Below are 9,703 nucleotides of genomic sequence, written 5' to 3' on the forward strand. Positions count from 1 at the left end.
AGTTTAATCACTTACTTCTAATCATAGTATTTAATATAGAATATAGTCAACAATCTTTTAAACAAAGTCTTAAATAAAGTTACAGGGAGTAATTGTAATTAAAACACCAAAAAAAAAAAGGTTTTAATAAAAAAAATAATTACATCAAGTTAAAATTTTATAAGGATTAATTTTAAAATATCAAATCGATTGTAAATCAAGTGCAAATAGGTTTTTTAAACAAACCGAAGGGTTTATAAAGGCTTGTAAACGCTCTCAAACGCCTACGACCATACCACACTGAGCACACCCCATCTCGTCCGATCTGGGAAGTTAAGCAGTGTCGGGCGTGGTTAGTACTTAGATGGGTGACCGCTTGGGAATACCACGTGCCGTAGGCTTTTGCTTTTTGAATTCATCTTTTTTGTACTATTTTTCTTTCTGACCTATTTATACTTATTACTCGTTTATTTACATTTCTTTAACGCTTAAAAGAAAAGTAAATTCTAGTTATTAGCAAATAAAAACTCAAGCCAATCAGATAACGTTATTTGCTGTTTAAACCAATTAGAGCGCTAAAAAAGTGGTTTGACCAGTTTGAGATATCGAAAAAAAAATGGCACCATCTTGTAGAGTACAATTTTCTGAGTTAAAATTAATACAATTAGTCTTTTATACTAAAACTTTAAAGTTTTTTTGTCCAAAAACAAATAAAAGCGTGGCTACTTGAAAAATCAAACGAAAATAAATTTTGCACTTTTGTATTGTGAGTCATAATAAGTTATTTACTGTTACCAACAGATACTAGCAAAAGCTTTTTAAAGTTTTGTATTAACTTAATGTATTTGTAATTACTTTTACTTAATAGAAAACTATTGAATTACGTTTACTTAGTTTACTTTTGTATGTGTATTAAATATATAGCAATTTTGTTTGAATAAGGACTATTAAACTATTAAAAGAAAACTATCAAAGTTTACTAACTCAAAAGCTAAATCTTAGTTTTATTGTTATAAACATTTATGTTGTAATTTACTAATAACTAAATGAGTTTATTTCAAACAAAAAGATTTAAATAATGTTATGTTATGTCAAGCCTACTATATGAGGTATATAGGTATATAAGGTATACAAGCTTATGTTTGAAAATTATAATAAGAAAAATAAAAATAAATACTTAGTTGGTAAAATTTGTATGTTTTAATATGCAAATTAGAGTTAGTATAGAAGTTTTTTTTTAAATATAATAAATATAAATATTTAGTTACTAATAATAAACTAAAATACCAATTTTGTAGTTATTACAAAAAAAAAACTTATCTTACTTAAAGTTCACTGTAATTGAAATATTATACAAAAGCTTCATAATTATAAGCTTTGAATAACTTTACTTCATAAAAAGTTAGTGTTTTGTGTATTGACTTTATGATTATTTTATTTTAGTAACTGTTAGTTTTATACTTTAATAAAAGAAATATGGTTAACAAGTAAGTTAAAAATGAAAGAAGCATAAAAAAACACACTAATTAACTGCTTATTCAATAGTTTGATTATTTAATTATTTTTCTGTTATATAGTTTAATCGTATTGTATAAAAAATACAGAGAGTTCAAATACATAGTTTTTTTTTCTAAGAAAATTTAATTCTTTAATAATAAGTAGTAATTTAAATAAAAAATAATACAAATAAAGTTATACAATATATATACAATAGTTTGTCAAACTAGGCAAACACTACTAGGCAAAAAACAAACTAGGCAAAAAACCTACAAAGTAGGCCACCACTACAATCCAATGTTCCAACTGGAAATTCAATGAGATCGTTACTGTACTTGTGATGAACGTTGATAATCCCCAAGATTGTAAGTCGAAGGCCTTACCCAACCTAACCAGCGCACTGGTTTTCTTACAACTGAATTAATCAACATTTAATATTGAATATAATCATTATTGATAGATAGAGGAATGTTGACAATCAACAACAGATTGTAGGTCAAAGGCATTACTCGACCCAAGTACCCACAACCTAGATTGATCAACATTTATTAGATAGATTTGTTTATTGATAGATAGAGGAATATTGTCAATCCACAACAGATTGTAAGTCAAAGGCATTACTCGACCCAAGTACCCACAACCTAGATTGAACAACATTTGTTAGATAGATTAGTTAGATAGATAAATAGTACAGTATAATCTCAAAGAATTTGAAGCCGAACATTGAACGATAGTGGTGTTTCGTGACGACTAGCGGGATTCGATCTTCTCAACCTTCTGCTTATGAGTCAGCTGATAAGACCACTGACCCACCGCGCCACGACAAAGATAAAGAAATATTTTGCTATATAAATAGGTTGATTTTTCAGTGAACTTCAAGTGTCAATTTTTCAGTGTCAATTACAGTGAACTTCAAGTAAGATATACAACAGTATATATATTTCCGAGTCTGACTTTGAGTACTTTTTATATATTATTAACAAGATTTTTTAGGAGTAATATCTGTTTAGTTCTTTAATATATCTTTAAAATAATAATATTTTTTAAGGTGTTTAAAACTTTTAGAAGCTGTATGTAATGTCTTTTAGTTTAATAGTTCTTTAAATTAGTAAAAAAAAATAAACATGGTTGAGTTATCAAATTAAACAAAATAGAACGTCAAGTATTTAATTACTAAAATTAATTTAATTAAAAAAAATCTCAGGTAATCTAAAATGTCAGGAATTATTTAAAAATAAATATAAATTTAAAACTTATTATATTGAAAAGATTGATGAATAATACTCTTGAATGTATGCAATGTTTGTATTTGTAATGCAATAACATAAATGGATAGATCAATGACAAATTGTAAACATATTGTATTATTTTATTTTACGATTTTATTTTATTTATTTAATAATTCAATAAACTTTACTTCTACTTGTCCTGGTCTTAGGTAATTTATAGATAACAATAATTTAAACAAACACTTTTGTACAGTTACAATACAGTTTTAGTACAGTTTGGGAGTAACTGTTGATTAAAAAAACAAAAAAAAAGTTAATTCAGGTTAAAATTTTATAAGGAATAATTTTAAAATATCAAATCGATTGTAAATCAAGTGCAAATAGGTTTTTTAAACAAACCGAAGGGTTTATAAAGGCTTGTAAACGCTTTCAAACGCCTACGACCATACCACACTGAGCACACCCCATCTCGTCCGATCTGGGAAGTTAAGCAGTGTCGGGCGTGGTTAGTACTTAGATGGGTGACCGCTTGGGAATACCACGTGCCGTAGGCTTTTGCTTTTTGAATTCATCTTTTTTGAATATATTGTACTATTTTTCTTTCTGACCTATTTATACTTATTACTCGTTTATTTACATTTCTTTAACGCTTAAAAGAAAAGTAAATTCTAGTTATTAGCAAATAAAAACTCAAGCCTATCAGATAACGTTATTTGCTGTTTAAACCAATTAGAGCGCTAAAAAAGTGGTTTGACCAGTTTGAGATATCGAAAAAATAATGGCACCATCTTGTAGAGTACAATTTTCTGAGTTAAAATTAATACAATTAGTTTTTTTATACTAAAACTTTAAAGTCTTTTTGTCCACAAACAAATAAAAGCGTGGCTACTTGAAAAATCAAACGAAAATAAATTTTGCACTTTTGTATTGTGAGTCATAATAAGTTATTTACTGTTACCAACAGATACTAGCAAAAGCTTTTAAAAGTTTTGTATTAACTTAATGTATTTGTACTTAGTTTAAATTAATAGAGTTTATTTGGTTTACTTTATTATGTGTATTGAATGTGCTAGTATCTAAAAATAAATACAACTAAAACAAAACAAACAAGGAGAGTACTTGAATAGAACCAACACAATTTACAGACCAGTTGTGTACTAAATTTAAAGAAATTCTGAATAGTGAATATGCAATTATTATTATAAGTTCAAAGTTCAATTTAATTTAAATTAATGTATTTTGTAAATTGGTTTTATTTAATAGATAGTAGTGAATTACTTTATTTAATTTACTTTAGTATGTGTTGTATAACTTAATTTAAACCAGAAGCAAAACGGGATTATACTTTCAATAAACTACACAATTTACAGACCAGTTGTGTACTAAATAAAAAGCTATTGTGAATAGTGAATATGCAATTATTATTATAAGTTTATAAGTTCACAGTTTACAAAAGCTTTACAATTTAGTTATTATTTTGTTCATATTTGCATATCTAATTTATGAAAAGTTAGTGTTATGTGTTTTGGCTTTTTAATTTCTTTATTTGTACAACTGTTAGTTTTATATTCTAAAGAAACATTTTTAAATAAATATGTTTAACAAGTAACTTAAAAATGGAAGAAATATATTGTATATATTGAACTATTTATATTTATTCTAGCTATTTGCTTAGTGTATTTATTAATGTGATTATTTTATTTTGTTGTTTGTCTTATAGTTTAATCGTATTGTGTTGAAATATATTTAACAAATACAGAGGTTTAAAGTAAGTTTAAATGAAAATAAAATAAGACATATAGTTGAAATATAAGTTTAAAAAAATATTTTTTTTTATTTCTTTGTTTGTTTGATTGTTTGTTTATTATATAATCGCGACGTTTCATTTTATTACTTTTAAGCATACTAAATATAATAATAGGCATAGTTAGAGGAAAAATTCAATTAGTTTCTAACGTAATAAAAAAGTTTATTTCCACAAATAAATAAATACCTGAAAAATCAAATGAAAAATAAATTTCGCACTCTTGTATTGTGAGTCATAATAGGTTATTTACTGTTACCAACAGATACTAGCGAAGGCTTTTTAAAGTTCTATGTTAATTCAATGTATTTGTACTTAGTTTTATTAAAATGACAGTATTGATGGTTACGTTTATTAAGTATGTTTATTTAACGTTATGTAACTCAAGTAAAACCAGAAGCAAATAAGGAGACTACTTTCAATAAACTACACAATTTACATACCAATTGTATACTAAACTTAAAGCTATTCTATTCTATTTTATTCTTGATAGTTATTTTAAAGTTATTAAATTATACAAATGTATTTTATAAAGTAGTTTTATAAAGTTACTATAGTTTTTTTAACTTACTATAGTATGTGTTATATAACTTTAATTAAACTAGAAGCAAAAAGGGAGACTACTTTAAATAAACTACACAATTTATTGTTATATATAACTCTAATAAAACCAGAAGCAAAAAGGGAGACTACTTTAAATGAACTACACAATTTATTGTTATATATAACTCTAATAAAACCAGAAGCAAAAAGGGAGACTACTTTAAATGAACTACACAAATTAAAAATATATTATTATTTATAAATCAATCGTGTTGTGTTTCAAAATAAATTTTTCAAATAATGATTTACAAGTATTTATCAGTTATTTAGTTTTCTTTTTATAGTTTAGCCGTATTGTTTTATTTATTTGTTATTATCTTTATTTAATTGTTTGCTTATTATATTTATCGCCATGTGCTTAAAAAATAAAACAACTATAAAGATTTAAAAAGTAAGTTTAAATAAAAATAAAATGAAACATATAAAATAAATTTATGATTTTTTTATTATTATTATTATTTTTATTTAATTGTTTGCTTAACATATTTATCGCGATGTGCTTAAAAGAATAGAACAAATACAAAGGTTTAAATAAATAAAAATGTAAGTTTTAAATAAAATAAAATGAAACATACAAAATAAGCTTATGATTTTTTATTATCATTTTTATTATTTTTATTTCATTGTTTGTTTATTATATCTATCGCGATGTGCTTGAAAAATAAAACAACTATAAAGGTTTAAAAAGTAAGTTTAAATAAATATAAAATGAAACATATAAAATAAGCTTATGTTTGATTTTTTTATTTTATTTTTATTTAATTGTTTGCTTATTATATTTATCGCGATGTGCTTAAAAGAATAGAACAAATACAAAGGTTTAAATTGTAAGTTTTAAATAAAATAAAATGAAACATACAAAATAAGCTTATGATTTATTATTATTATTATTATTATTTTTATTTCATTGTTTGTTTATTATATCTATCGCGATGTGCTTAAAAAATAAAACAACTATAAAGGTTTAAAAGGAAGTTTAAATAAAGATAAAATGAAACATATAAAATAAGCTTTTGTTTGATTTTTTTATTTTATTTTTATTTATTTTTATTTAATTGTTTGTTTATTATATTTATCGCGATCTGCTTAAAAAAATAAAACGAGTATTAAGGTTTGAAAGGTAAGTTTAAATAAAAATAAAATGAAACATATAAAATAAGCTTATGTTTTTTTTTTTTTTTTATTATTATTATTATTTTCATTCAATTTTTTGTTTATTATATTTATCGCAATGTGCTTAAAACGATAAAACAAGTATAAAGATTTAAAAAGTAAGTTTAAATAAAAAATAATACAAATAAAGTTTATTTATAATAAACAAACATATTTAAAACATTAAAAAAAGTAGTTTATATATATTATTTTTTATTTATTTCTTTTAAACATATTAAATAAAGTATAAAAAAAGTATTAAAACATTTAAACGTAGCATAAATAAGCTTAAAACATTAAAATAATTGAAAAGAAACAAACAAATTGAAAAAAATCGGCAAAAAAAGTTCAACAGCAACATTTGAGCATCATACACGTATGCATTACTTTACACTAGTGAGAGAGACGTGTTTGTGCGTTCGGTCGACTTGGCGAGAAAGCGGGCTTAAAGCATTACTGTTTAGCACCCGAGGCGCGGCTATTGCAGCGGCGGCGAACGTGCTATGTAAACGCATTGGAGCAGCGTATGAAAAACTACAAGCGTCCAGCGGCGGTAGGCTTATAGCTTTGCGAAGTCGTCGAGACGAGTAGCCGACGCAGGCAGGCACGGCTCGAGGCGGGTAACTGCAGCAGACAGATGGCGTGTTGCTGCTGACGAGTTAACCGGCAGAAGGCAAACGGTTGGTCGGGAGAAAGAACAGTCAGTTGTATAGCTGCATGCTGCAGTCGACGCGGGCTGGCGCTTTAAACAGCAAAAGGCCGGCGCCGACTTTCAGTAACGTTCGCAAGGCTTTTAAGCCGAGTGATAGAAAAGGTCTGTATTTATACAGTAAAAACGCTCAGTCGAGCAACGGGTTTAAACGCCCTCGGATAGTTATCTGGTTGATCCTGCCAGTAGTCATATGCTTGTCTCAAAGATTAAGCCATGCAAGTGTAAGTACGAGCTCACGTACAGTGAAACTGCGAATGGCTCATTAAATCAGTTATGGTTCATTTGATTGTACGCTTTTACATGGATAACTGTGGCAATTCTAGAGCTAATACATGCGTAAAGCGCCGAACTGACGTGAGGCGCGCATTTATCAGACCAAAACTAACCGGCTTTCGGGTCGTTACAATGGTGACTCTGGATAAGCTTGCGGATCGCACGGCCTAGTGCTGGCGACATCTCATTAAAGCAACTGCCCTATCAACTATCGTCGGTACGGTATCGGCCTACCGAGGTTGTAACGGGTGACGGAGAATCAGGGTTCGATTCCGGAGAGGGAGCCTGAGAAACGGCTACCACATCCAAGGAAGGCAGCAGGCGCGCAAATTACCCATTCCCGGCTCGGGGAGGTAGTGACGAAAAATAACAATGCAGACCTCGTACGAGGTCCTGCAATTGGAATGAGTACACTTTAAACTTTTTAACGAGTATCCATTGGAGGGCAAGTCTGGTGCCAGCAGCCGCGGTAATTCCAGCTCCAAAAGTGTATATTTAAGTTGTTGCGGTTGAAAAGCTCGTAGTTGGATATAGGGACGGCGAGGTTGGTCGGTCGAAAGGCTAGCACTGGCCTCGTTGTTCTTGTTGGTCGGTGCCTTCGCGGTGCTCTTAACTGAGTGTTGCGGTGGTCCGGCAAGTTTACCTTGAAAAAATTAGAGTGTTCAAAGCAGGCTTTACGCTTGTATAATGTTGCATGGAATAATGGAATAGGACCTCGGTTCTATTTTGTTGGTTTTCGGAGCACGAGGTAATGATTAATAGGAACGGACGGGGGCATCCGTACTGTGCCGTTAGAGGTGAAATTCTTGGATCGGCGCAAGACGAACGACTGCGAAAGCATTTGCCAAGAATGTTTTCTTTAATCAAGAGCGAAAGTCAGAGGTTCGAAGACGATCAGATACCGTCCTAGTTCTGACCTTAAACGATGCCGACTAGCGATCGGGCAGTGTCGAACTTAAGAACTGTCCGGCAGCTTCCGGGAAACCAAAGTCTTTGGGTTCCGGGGGAAGTATGGTTGCAAAGCTGAAACTTAAAGGAATTGACGGAAGGGCACCACCAGGAGTGGAGCCTGCGGCTTAATTTGACTCAACACGGGAAATCTCACCCGGCCCGGACACAGCGAGGATTGACAGATTGAGAGCTCTTTCTTGATTCTGTGGGTGGTGGTGCATGGCCGTTCTTAGTTGGTGGAGCGATTTGTCTGGTTAATTCCGATAACGAACGAGACTCTTACTTGCTAAATAGCTGCTCGACCCATTGGGTCGGAGACAACTTCTTAGAGGGACTAGTGGCGTTTAGCCACACGAGATTGAGCAATAACAGGTCTGTGATGCCCTTAGATGTTCGGGGCCGCACGCGCGCTACACTGACCGGATCATCGTGTGTTCCCTAGGCCGAAAGGTCCGGGTAATCCGTTGAACCCCGGTCGTGCTAGGGATAGGGACTTGCAATTGTTTCCCTTGAACGAGGAATTCCCAGTAAGCGCGAGTCATTAGCTTGCGTTGATTACGTCCCTGCCCTTTGTACACACCGCCCGTCGCTACTACCGATTGAATGGTTTAGTGAGGTCCTCCGATTGAGCCTGGTACGTGCGGCAACGCACTCGCCGGTGTTCGAAAAGACGATCGAACTTGATCATTTAGAGGAAGTAAAAGTCGTAACAAGGTTTCCGTAGGTGAACCTGCGGAAGGATCATTAACGAATCGAAATTTGATTTCAAGCGACGTCTCTTCTTTTAAGAAGGGACCGAGCCCTGTAACTGTTATAGTTCGGTCGCGTTGCTTCCTGACAGCGGGAGTAATAATTCAGCACGCAAGTGCTGGCGCGGCCGCTTCTTTTTGAACACGATTTTTTGGTTGCATTGAGATTGATTAACACGAGAGATCTCTTAGCGGTGGATCACTCGGCTCGAGCGTCGATGAAGGACGGAGCTAGCTCCGAGAAGTAATGTGAATTGCAGGACACATTGAGCATCGATATTCTGAACGCGTATTGCGGCCTCGGGTAATCCTGGGGCCACGTCCGTCTCAGGGTCTTTAACACACCGATCCTTTCATTAGTTTGAAAGTGCCTGCGACTCGTTTCTGTATTAAGGAGCGTGTCGTCAAAGACAGCTGGTCTGGCGATTTCACAGCTGAAGCGTGAGCAGCCTGCTGGCCTCGGGTGAGGTAGCAACGACGGTAGGTGCTCGAGAATAAGTTAAGTGACTTCAAAAGGCCGACGTACAAAGCGCATGTACTTTTATAGTACATCACTTTTGACCTGAGATCGGGCGGGACGACCCGCTGAACTTAAGCATATCACTAAGCGGAGGAAAAGAAACTAACAAGGATTCCCCTAGTAACGGCGAGTGAAGCGGGATAAGCCCAGCGCTAAATCCGAGCCTTTTTGGAGGGCGAGGAAATGTAGCGTATGGAATTCAGCATGCGGCGAACCAACGACTGCCCACGTTCT

The 9,703-nt window shown here is 32.0% G+C and overlaps 4 non-coding genes and 1 pseudogene across 4 annotated transcripts; all 5 read left to right on the forward strand.

The window, feature by feature from the left end:
- The first annotated feature begins 261 nt into the window (after positions 1 to 261).
- Positions 262 to 380, forward strand: LOC145847816 (5S ribosomal RNA). Its single transcript, XR_014371529.1, has one exon. It is a non-coding gene; the product is annotated as a 5S ribosomal RNA (ribosomal RNA).
- Positions 381 to 3,140: 2,760 nt separating this feature from the next.
- On the forward strand, positions 3,141 to 3,259 carry LOC145847827 (5S ribosomal RNA). Its single transcript, XR_014371538.1, has one exon. It is a non-coding gene; the product is annotated as a 5S ribosomal RNA (ribosomal RNA).
- A 3,880-nt stretch (positions 3,260 to 7,139) lies between these two features.
- LOC145847825 (small subunit ribosomal RNA) lies at positions 7,140 to 8,947 on the forward strand. The gene has a single exon (XR_014371536.1). It is a non-coding gene; the product is annotated as a small subunit ribosomal RNA (ribosomal RNA).
- A 185-nt stretch (positions 8,948 to 9,132) lies between these two features.
- LOC145847818 (5.8S ribosomal RNA) lies at positions 9,133 to 9,285 on the forward strand. Its single transcript, XR_014371530.1, has one exon. It is a non-coding gene; the product is annotated as a 5.8S ribosomal RNA (ribosomal RNA).
- A 222-nt stretch (positions 9,286 to 9,507) lies between these two features.
- The window catches only part of LOC145847828 (large subunit ribosomal RNA), a 5,029-nt pseudogene continuing 4,833 nt past the window's right edge, over positions 9,508 to 9,703 (forward strand).

The sequence above is a fragment of the Thalia democratica genome, unplaced genomic scaffold (genome assembly GCF_965202585.1).
Source record: "Thalia democratica unplaced genomic scaffold, ktThaDemo2.hap1.1 HAP1_SCAFFOLD_1122, whole genome shotgun sequence".
NCBI lineage: Eukaryota > Metazoa > Chordata > Thaliacea > Salpida > Salpidae > Thalia > Thalia democratica.